The 11,631-nt window shown below is 36.1% G+C and overlaps 1 long non-coding RNA gene across 1 annotated transcript; it reads left to right on the top strand.

Annotated features, from left to right (window-relative positions):
* The first annotated feature begins 4,154 nt into the window (after positions 1-4,154).
* On the top strand, positions 4,155-8,118 carry LOC120623841. The gene is made up of 2 exons (XR_005658736.1): positions 4,155-4,292; positions 7,688-8,118. It is a non-coding gene; the product is annotated as an uncharacterized LOC120623841 (long non-coding RNA).
* The last annotated feature ends 3,513 nt before the right edge of the window (positions 8,119-11,631 follow it).

Below are 11,631 nucleotides of genomic sequence, written 5' to 3' on the forward strand. Positions count from 1 at the left end.
TTAGTATCGACGAGTGAACGCATAATTCGCAGAACACTTTGTAATACTTTTACATCATTTACTGATATTGTTTATTTATACAATTAAAAAAATATTTTTGATTAAAAAACACGATCTTAACAAAGTTGGAAAGTGTAATAATTAAAATAAACAAAATAACCTACATACCAACATTAAATCCTAAACAAAAAGTGTAAATTATAACTCTAACCAGGTTGCTTCTTTAATAGTTTTCAAAGGACAATGTGAGATGGTGATAACAAAAAAAAATAAAAACCGGCTAAGTTTGTTGTGGGCATCTTCTTAGACCAGGGCGCGTTTGGAATTTCCGTAGCTTTAGTTATAAGTTGACGAATTTATTTATCGCCATCAACACACTCCTATGTCATATTTTACATGTAATGTACGCATCAAAAGTGCCATCTATGTGCCTATTTGAATAAAGATATATTTTACTTTGACTTTGACTAAATCTTTAACATCCTCCATCAAACATAAAAGGTAACCAGCATTGCCCCTTTGAAAACCCAAATTAATTCTTTGGTCAATTAAACTGCCAGTTAGGGTTTCCGGCACACTCGATAAAGCATGAAATATTTTTAAAAGGCTTCCCTACCGTCAATAACGGACCGCTTAAGAAAAATATGAACACCTCTATTTGCATATTCTCGTAGAGTAGACTCCGAGCCGTTCGAGTGTCTGCCATAAAACAAGCCGAGGCTTTGTTCGATTTGGAGGCGACGCTTTATTTATGTTTGAATCCGCCATTAGTGCCGCCTCCCCTTGAGTGCGCCTGTACCCTGCAATATAAATTCACAGTTCACTTTTTTCTCGGGATAAATTTTGGCTTATTTTACTATTTTTAAGTCACATTGTATGACACACCTAAGCGTTGATAACCTAAAAAGCGTTAAAGGTTAGATCGTTAAAAGCGGTGATAGCCTAGTGGTTAGAACTTCGGCCTCCCTTTTGGGTAGTCCAAGTTCGATTCCCGGCACGCACCTGTAACTTTTTGGAGCTATGTGCGTTTTTGATTTGATAATTTGAATATCACCTGTTTTAACGGTGAAGAAAAAAAATCGTAAGACCTTTATGCCTGAGAGTTCTCCATAACGTCAAAGGCGTGTGGAGTCCACCAATCCATATTCAGCCAGCGTGATGGGATATGACCTAAACCCTCCACATTCTCAGAGGAGACCCGTGCCGTGCAGTGAAACTGCAATAGGTTAATCATGATGCCAAGCGCATCATGAACTTTTGACTACTCTTGATTCCTTGTTGAATAAAACGAATGGTTTGGGATTAAAGTAAGATTCTTCATTATCTTGATCTTTTGAAAGGGAAGATTTCGTCCATTGCTGGATAATACACATAGCATTACTCCGAGTAACGCTCTTTCCGGTATACCCTGCGTGAGTCCGAGCCATTGTTTCTTGTGAGGCCGTAGTAAGCGCCCACGTTTTGGAGCCATTTCAATAATTTCGAAGCAATACGCAATTTTATGTGGTCCAGGTTAAATATTTTTTCGCATTCAAGATATCGCATTGATTTGGAAACCATACCATTCATTTGGATCCGTCCCTAACAGACTCATAAATCATAGTTTATGGCGCAAAACTAGTTTACTAAGCATATCCCTAAATATGTTTTATGAGTCTTCGAATTTCATGCAATAGGTACCACTCGTACAGATATTGTGAAAGTTAAGTAATCGCAAACAGGGAGTAACATGGTTTATCTTCATCATCACATCAGCCCATTACCAGCCCACTACAGAGCACGGATCTCCTCCTACAATAAGAAGAGGTTAAGGCCCTAGTCCACCATGCTGGCCCAGAGCGGACACGACATTATATAGAAATCTCAGGCATTCAGGTTTCCTCACGTTGTTTTCCTTTACCGTTGAAGCAAGTGATATTTTAATTACTTAAAACGCACTTAGAAAAGTTAGAGCTGGGATTCGAACTCGGTCCTACCCCTCCTACCCAATTCGCTATCACCACTTCCGCGAAACAAGGCGTAACAAGGTTAAAAGAGAATAAATAGTAATAAAATCTGGCCAAAATATTTCGCTCGGCAAAATATAATATTTGTTTTATGTGAAAAATATGCAAGATTGTTATTGATTTATTAATAATAATGCATAGTTTATAGTTGTAGTGTTTTATCCGTACAAATATGATCTAACACATTAGTCATAGTTTACACTGTTTAGTCACCGTTGGCAACACCACGATTGTGTAAGGGGAATCCCACATATCTCATAGGGTAAACTACTCAGGTATTTAATCTTGCAACATGCTTGACTTGTGTAAATTTTGTGACTACGGATGGATGCTTAACGCATCCAATTTTATAGGCGAATTAGGCTTGACAACTATCATACAAGATGGATTCTTCCCAACAACTTTTATTTACTAACATTACGAACATTTTCTTAAATTATTTAAACAGTCTTAGTTTGTCTGGTGGGAGGCTTTGGCCGTGGGTAACAGTAGTTACCACTCTACCGACAAAGACGTGCCGTTATTTAGTGTTCCGGTGCGATGTCGCGTAGAAACCAATAAGGGGTATGACTACCATACTCCCTAACAGGTTAGCCCGCTACTATCTTAGACTGCCTCATCACCAGCAGGTGAGTTTGCAGTCAAGGGCTAACTTGTATTGGAATAAAAAAAAAAACGCTGTAACCAAACAGGTTAGACCTTGAGAATTAAGCCAGACATTTTAAATACGTTAGGAGTGTTAAGACAACAGAATACGATTCCTCGTCTAACATTAATTTCTATCGAATTACAAATAAATTTCGACTTTCGCCTGTCGTCTAAATTGGCGCTTAGAAAAAGGCCCGCGGTTATTCCGTGCTAAATGTCTGTATTCGATGCCTAGACTTTCCTTTATACAACCATTTAATTACATTGGATTACAGATAAATGAGACTTCTAGGTCAAAGCAGATTTTCATTGATTGTCTACATTCTCTGAGTAAGTACACACCCGGCGTTCTCCCGATATGGAAAAACAGTTTACAATGGTTTTAGTTTAATTTATATAAGAATGAGAATGTGGATAAAGCTTCGGCTTTCCTTTTTTGGAGACCAAGTTCGAGTCCCGGCACTCACCACTGACTTTTTAGAGTTATGTGAGTTTTTACTTTAAGCAATTTAAATATCACTTGCTTTAAACGGCGAAGGAAAATTTCGTGAGGAAACCTGCATGCCTGAGAGTTCTCCATAACTTTTTTAAGGGCGTGTGAAGTCTCATAATCCGCACTTGGCCAGCTTGGTAGACTACGGTCTGAATCCTTGTCATTCTGAGAGGATACCCCATACCCTGTAGTGGTGTGGACCCTGTAATGGGACGATGATGATGAAGAATAAAATTAAATTGGATTACAGATAAAGGAGACCAGTCAAACAGATTTTCATCCGTGGTTTACGTTATTTGCGCTATAAGCCCGGAGTCCTCCTGAGTTTAAAGAACAGTTTCAATGACTGGACTTTCCTCTTTACAAGCATGCGGTGATAGCCCAGTCGGTAGGACTTCGACTTCACACTTGCGGCGTAGTACGAATCCCAGCACGCATCTTCAAGTTTTCTTAGTTATGTGCGTTTTAGGCAATTAAAATATCACTTCAACGGTGTAGGATAACATAAACACACATAACTCAAGTAACATAAATTAAGGTATGCACCTGAGAGTAATCTATAATGTTCTCAAAGGTGTGTGAAGTCCACCAATCCGCACGGGGCCAGCGTGGTGGACTATGGCCTTAAGATCTTCTCATTGTGGGAGAACCCGTGCCCTGTAGTGGGTAGCCCGGTAATGGGTTGATATGATGATGATGAAGCAATAAATTACATAGGATTATTTATTTATAATGAGACTTTTAGGTCTAAACGGCTTTTCGACCGTTGTTTACATTCTCTGCGCTTAGGTTGAGGCCTGGTTTCTAACGGGAACGGTATAAATTAAAGTCAAAGCAGACTTTCATCGGTATAACCTGCAGCTGTTAGGTAGGAGCCTGGGGTTCTTCCGAGTTGGAAGAACTATGCGATGGTTTCACTTTCATATATTTACGGCTATATGGACATATTATTACGTATATAACAGGTAAATGAGAGGTAGATTAAAGTAGACAGTTTGTAGTTTCCGTCAGTCAGTTACGCGTCATTGTTCAGTGAAGCCGCAAGTGATAAAGTTGGTTTTAATAGCGAAGTGATAACAAAATGAATTTTTATTTCATTAACGTGATTTTATTTTTAATCACCTTGCTGATTGTTGGTTCAAAAGGTAATATTAGTAATTTTCATCGTATAAGCAATGTTTTAATTTAATTTTTTTCAGTTTTGCACATTTGGTATTTTTATAGTATAATCGCGATTTCATAGGTATCCTTATTTCTGTTATAGTTTTCCGCAGTTTTTCTTATATGATTGAAATACCTAATATGGTCGAGATTGTTTTGTTCCCTTTTTGGGATGGGATTTTGAAAATGTGTTTTTATCGTATTTATCATTATCATCATCAACATATCAAACCATTACCAGCCCTCTATAGGACATGGGTTTCCATCCCACAATGAGAAGGGGTTAAGGCCGTAGTCCACCACGCAGGCCCAGTGCGGATTGGTGGACTCCACACACCTTTGAGAACATTATATAGAACTCTCAGGTATTCCGCACAATGTTTTCCTTGACCGTTGTGGCAAATGATATTTTAATTGCTTAAAACTCACATAAATTAAAATAGTTAGAGGTGCGCGCTGGGATTCGAACTCGGCCCCCCCCCTAAAGTGAAGTCGACGTCTTACCCACTGGCTAACACCGCTTCTTAATATGCTATCATAATTTTTTTTTACCACTTCAAGTTAGCACTTGACTGCAATCTCACTTGATGGTAAATGATGATGGAGTATAAGACGGTACCGGGTTACCTGTTAAGGGTATGGCAGTTATATTTTACCCCTCTAATCGTTTTGTATGCAGTATGGTATAGGAGCGCTAAATCGTCTTTAATACCAGACAATTTTTTTATAATTACACTTCCGGTAGGCTTACTTATTTTAAGAAAATACGATTAAGGTTAATGTGGCATTATGTCGTCTCAAATGTCTTGGTCAATGTTACCCACAGTGGTCTATATCGACCATAGTGGTCGACAAAAATGGGGCTAGTGCAGTGGCGTGCACTGAGTTATTTACCAGGTTATGCATACAGCAGGAAGATTGCATCAAATGGCAAAAATCCTCCTCCTATATGAGTTATATATATATATACTAGTGGACCCCAGCGCCATCTGTCGGGCTGATTTGTGAATCTAAACCATCCAGGGTGCCACCCAAACGCATACAAAAAAATTCATTCAAATCAATCCAGCCGTTTAGGAGGAGTTCAGTGACATACACACGCACACAAGAAATATATATATAAGATATATCAATATTAGGGTAGGCAGTGCTTTTGTGCATGTATGAAGTGCACGCCACTGCGCTCTTGATATGTAAATAGGTGTGGCCGATAGGAGATCTCGTTTAAGCAACTCATTAATTTTTGCTTTCCATTATTGGAATAGTTCCCAGAGGAAGTTTCTGAAGAATACATAGTTAGTTTAAATCTTTGAAACTTATTTTGTAGTTTAATGAAGCTGCAATGAAATAAATAGAATCCAATCAGATCTAGTGTCTTCCAATAACCGAAAAAAATTGCAATTCGATCTACTGCTAAATGACGGAAAAAAAACCGATGTTATAAGGAAGCGTGTCTCTTCAAAACCTGAATGCTCCAATGTTTTATTCTTATCAGTGTCAATAAATAATATGTAGTCAAGGTAACTCGCAGTAAATGTGTTTTATACAGAAGGAAAATATTTTTGTTATATAGTAAAATACCTATAGAAAAACAAAAAAAAAGTAAATATATAATTATATTGAAAATAGTAGACAGTCCTAAAAATTCGATGGTACTTAATAGAATTTGTACATGCACCTATCTGTACAAACTTTTATACGCTATTCCACACAATATTTCTACCTGGACCCTCCGCGTCGTATCGCTTACCCTCGCTATTTGTTTCCTCGGTTACTACGGGTTAAAACGTGATGTCAAATAATCTATAACAATATAAATTGGATCTCGTATACAATTTCTTGGCTTATTAAATTGTGAAAACCAATTATTATTTTTGAAATAGAAGTACCTTAAGTTACTTTATATAACATCAGCTAATTGCGATTTTAATTCTTATATTTATGGAACCGTCAAAAATTTTATAAATAGTTTTTTTTGTTATAGACATTTTAATATAACATTGAGAAAAAGGCTGTTATTTTGTCTTTGCAAACAATAGATAATGAAACAATTTAACATTCTCGTACACTGGAAATATATTTTATTTCCCTTAAAACTTGGTACGTTCTCGACCTACTTCCGTAATACAATTCGCCCCATTTCCCGAAAACTGTCTCACCAGTATACGTATCACGTTACAAGTAAGAGAACTTAAGTAAATATTTAACTTGTATTCATTTCAACTTGTATCAAAACTTAGTTGACGTCTGTGGCTCAAAAGTGTTGCTCACCAGTCTTAGGTTTGTCTCTCGGTTGGAAACTTAGAACACGATCCTTTTTGTCAAAATTTAGGGAGGTTTGCTAACGTTTTGTGTAATTTTTCTGACAGATGTAATCGATATCGACCTGTCATTTACATAGCATTGTTTAATATAAATAAATAAATATACTACGACAATACACACACCGCCATCTAGCCCCAAAGTAAGCGTAGCTTGTGTCATGGGTACTAAGATGGCTGATGAATATTTTTATGAATAATATACATACATACTTATAATATACAGATAAACACCCAAACACTGAAAAACACTTATGTTCATCACACAAACATTTTCCAATTGTGGGAATCGAACTCACGGCCTTGGACTCAGAAAGCAGGGTGGCTGCCCACTGCTCCAGTCGGCCGTCAAATATGTTACAATCGTAAGTTTACTGTTCCCACATTCTAAAGCCGAGACTGTCATAATTATGCGTTTTGAATAAAACCCGTTGGCAACCTGTCAGAAAAAAATACTGGACACCAGGATTACCCGTGCAAGTCGTAACTTACAAATTTTTTTCATGGAAAAATAGTTATGAATTTTATAGCTACAAATAATATCGTGACTCGGCCTGAGGTAAATAAAATTATTTTTAGTTTAAATATCATATGAGAGGAAGTTTGTGTTGTGTTGTTTGTGTTTAATCTTTATATGATGAAGTTTTTGGTAGAACCGATTATAGTGTTAAATAAACTGCTATAACTAGGTTAGCATGCCTTTGCATTGTCTCGAGATTTCAGAGGTTAACTTGAAATCGAAAAAAAATAAACAGTTAGGTACTTTGTTAGTTTCATCAACAACACTTCAACCGATGGACGATCACTGCTGGACACAGGTATTTTGTAAAGAGTTCCAATATCCGTGGTCACTCGGTTCACAGGGTTGGCTCTTTACAGACAGTGTTGACAGCTACGTTGGTAACTCTATGTCTCATTTCTGATTTAATCACTTAGAGATGATCCCAGAATAGCTCTATCTTTCGCCCGCTAAGTGACTCTGAGCCTTCTTATGAGGCCCATATTGAGCGACTTTGTTAGTGTACGGTTATATTAAATTTAGTGTTTTAATGTTTCAGAAGTGGAATCAAGGAGTGTTGAACGTCATAGGTGTCGCTACGACTGTCTGTCATACTGCCAGACAAGTGGGAAGAGCGATGGATACTGCGGTCATAGGTCTTGTATATGTCGACAGTCTATACAACCAAAGATGTGATCTTCATCAATGCTACATCAAAAATTATTGACCGTCATAGGCGCTACGATGACAGTCTGTCCTATACTTAAGCCCGTGGTGTTATAGCAGGACATAATATGTCAATAGCGTCATGGATACTGCAGTGGTCTAAGAGCCTGTATATGTTGAGAATCTGTAAAACTACGGTAATTTTGGAGACCACCAAACTCTATTAAGGAGTTTTTATAAAGTCTGTTTTATTGTCAGACCAAAATAACAGATGTTTTATGTATTACTTGTTAATTTTTATGAAATATCTTAAATTGTTCTGTATCGTTTTATTTCATTTACTCATTCTCCCAAAATCTCTACGATCTTGTCACCTCTTCTTTTATATTTTGCTTCAACTGAGTTTCAGATTGACCTGCGAAGATGGTCTTGCTATCATACTCATTTTTTTGCATACCGGTTACGGAAAAATAGTTAAACGAAGAGAAAAAATAAACAGCTTTGCTGTTGCACTCGGGAATGCAGCCAGCATTCTTGACACTATTCAACGCTAACATGACCTTTACAGGAATTAGTTTAGTTATAAGGTTTATTGTGTCATTATCAATAAATAAAAAAAGAGCTTTATTTGCACATGCAGTTCAAGTCGGGAACTCCGTTGGAACAAAATTATAAAACATCACCTTTTCGATAAATTAGCACACTACTAATTCATGTTAAATGAGGTACCGTTAAATTTAACTTACGATATTTAATAAAATTGAGTTAACCACTGACGTAATAAGAAAAACGTCAGAGGAGTCAACAAATAAATAATTTTTCGTTTTCATGTTTCATAATTTTCCTCATCATCCCAGGTTAGTCGAACGAAGTCTGCTATTATAATCGTGTGTTATAATATAAATAAGATTTTTTTATTGTAATATTGGTCCGTCTAAAAATAAATTCTTGGAGTTATATACTTATGTAATATACACGAGTCCATACTACAATAATGCATTTACTGTCAAATGGGAAATATAGTATGTCCGTACCTCTCCGAGATGCAAGCTACCGACAAAGGCGTGCCGCTATGCGATTTAGCGTTCCAGTAAAATGTCGCGTGGAAACCAATTACTCCCGAACAGGTTAGCCCGATTACCATCTTAGATTGCATCATAACTTACCACCAGGTGAGATTGTAGTCAAGGATTATAGCATACGAAACTAAGGCTCTATAATCCTCTGGGATCATGATCCTGGGTTTTTTCGGGGTAAAAAGAATATATATATATATACTTTTTATATAATATATGTATATCACAAACTATTTATGTTGCAAAACTTCATCATCATATCATATAAAAATCTTGTATTAACAATAGTGTATGGCAATAAAGGATTATTTTTTAAATTATTATTATTTAAAATGGTTTGAGGTTTTCAATCGATATTTAAGCGTATCCTGATTAAAATTTTCAATTAATATTCAATGTACACGAATCGTCCAGTTAAATAATATCAAATGTACAGGAATCGTCCAGATAAATTTTACTAAAAAATATGTTGGATTTTTTAAATTTTCCAGTGTACAAATTTTGCCCTGATCATTAGGGAACACGAAAAAAAAAAAAACAAAAATTTGGGACAGTCGATTCATTTTATTTTAAGAAGAGAATATATAAGATAGTAGACAAAGATAGAAGATAGATAGATAATTATGGATTACCGAACGATTTAAGAACCGCAGTTAACGCAGGTAAGAAAGCTGGGGAAAATTATTATTGTAAATAGTTAAAAGACCCAGACTCAGGTTTTTTTAATATTTTATAGTAATAAATAACGGACCATGGTAAGTCGCCTTACCGCCCTGTATCACGCAAACTTAGGCGTAGTTAGGTGTGAAACCTCATGTGCCTGTAATTAAACTGCCCACCGGCAACCACGCCCTTCAGATCGTAACGCAGCAATGCTGGAACAGAGCAATTTATTTATTTTATTTATTTATACTCCTTTTTTGCACACAAAAACCAAAAGAAGAATAAAAAAAACACGGACCAGAAACAGCAGACAAAAGGCAGCCTTATCGCTTAGTAGCAATCTCTGCCAGGCAACAGGATAAATAAAAATAGATGAATATACTACGACAATACAAACATCGCCATCTAGGCCCAAAGTAAGCGTAGCTTGCGTTATGGATACTACGATAGCTGATAAGGAAAACAAGAGGATAACAGACTGCAGGTTGCGCATAATTAAAAAAAAATACATACTAATAACTACATACTAATACTTGAACTAGATAACACAGATAAAATAATACATAATATAATAAATATAAAAAAAAACAAATAATAATACACTAATATATACTTTAACATATCATAAATACATAAATAACAGTAAATACAATTACAAGTCGTCTTTAATGTAAAAAAATTGTGATATTTGACAGCTTTCATAAATATTAAATCAAGTGATTTAGATTGCCTTATGTCGATTGGGAGCGCATTCCACAGCTCAATAGGCTAGCACTGTAAACGAGTGCAAGCTATTGAGCAATGCTGCTTATGCGGCGGAAATAAGCATGTGGTAGTACTTCCCTGGACGAGCTCTGTCACAGAAAGCTCTATTACTATTCAGGTGAGTCCTAGCTAATATATCACAGTAGGTATAAAGCTCTGAACATGTTATGCATGCCGTGACGGCAGCTGACGTGGGATTCTGAGCTTTGGAATTGCAAATGTGCTGAGCGGCCGCAAGCTGCTTGCGATTGTACGCTTAGCTTCGAGACCATTCGGGACTGGCTTTGCATACCATTTTCAACCTTCCCGGAAAAAGGGGGGTGTTTAAAGTGTCGACATATCCCTAACGCAGAGGTGAAACAATTATTTGGACGACGGAAACCTCAAAATATGAATTTAAACTAATATATTAATAATGATCCATAATGTCCATATTTTACCAAATAGTTGCTTTCGTTTGTTTCTCCAAATACAGAGTTTCTTGCCGGCTCTTCTCGGTAGAATCTGCTTTCGTACAGGTGGTAGAGTCACTTCAAACATACATACTTGACGTTTCAAAAGTGCTTATAAAGTAGTCCTACTTGAAATAAATTAATTTAGAATTTTTGAATTATTGAAATTTAATTTGATTGTTAGATTAATTAAGCACCTAGTCTTATGAGCGAATTGGGAACTTTCTGTTTCTGAGACTGCTTTGGTCTGGTCTACTTGTGGCGTCAGCCGTGTATTTATTTTATTCAAGTACCGACGAACCATGATAGCAAGACAGTTGATATTGTCACGGATACAGAATTAAGAACATACATAATCCTCATTCAGGCAATTGTATGTAGTGCTTTGTGTCCAAAAACAGTGTAAACGTCACTCATACATCTCAATTGACACCCGCGAAATATTGCTAACTCGCAAACTTTTTCCCATTTTTCCCTTTTTCTGGTAAATGTTTAGAACATTAGTGGTAATATAATTACTGTAAATTGCTAAATTGTATGATTTGACTTTTAGAAACACTACTAAAATGGAGTGGTTTTTGATGTTTCAATATAAATCGTGTACACGGTTTATTATTGTTCTTAACTTTATAATCATAGATGATGTATTTTTGTTGCCGGTATGACAACTGATACAAAAAAAATATAATATAATATATTATATTATATTTTTTATAATATATAATACATACAAAAATTTTAGGGGGCTCCGATACAACAGCACGGCAAGCATGGATAGGAGACAATTATCTTCCCGGGGAAAGGATAAAAAAAATTAATAATATAGTCCAACTTCTGATTTGGAGATATATAAAGTGCAACAATCAAAATATTCATCCTAT

Source organism: Pararge aegeria, chromosome 5 (genome assembly GCF_905163445.1).
Source record: "Pararge aegeria chromosome 5, ilParAegt1.1, whole genome shotgun sequence".
Lineage (NCBI taxonomy): Eukaryota > Metazoa > Arthropoda > Insecta > Lepidoptera > Nymphalidae > Pararge > Pararge aegeria.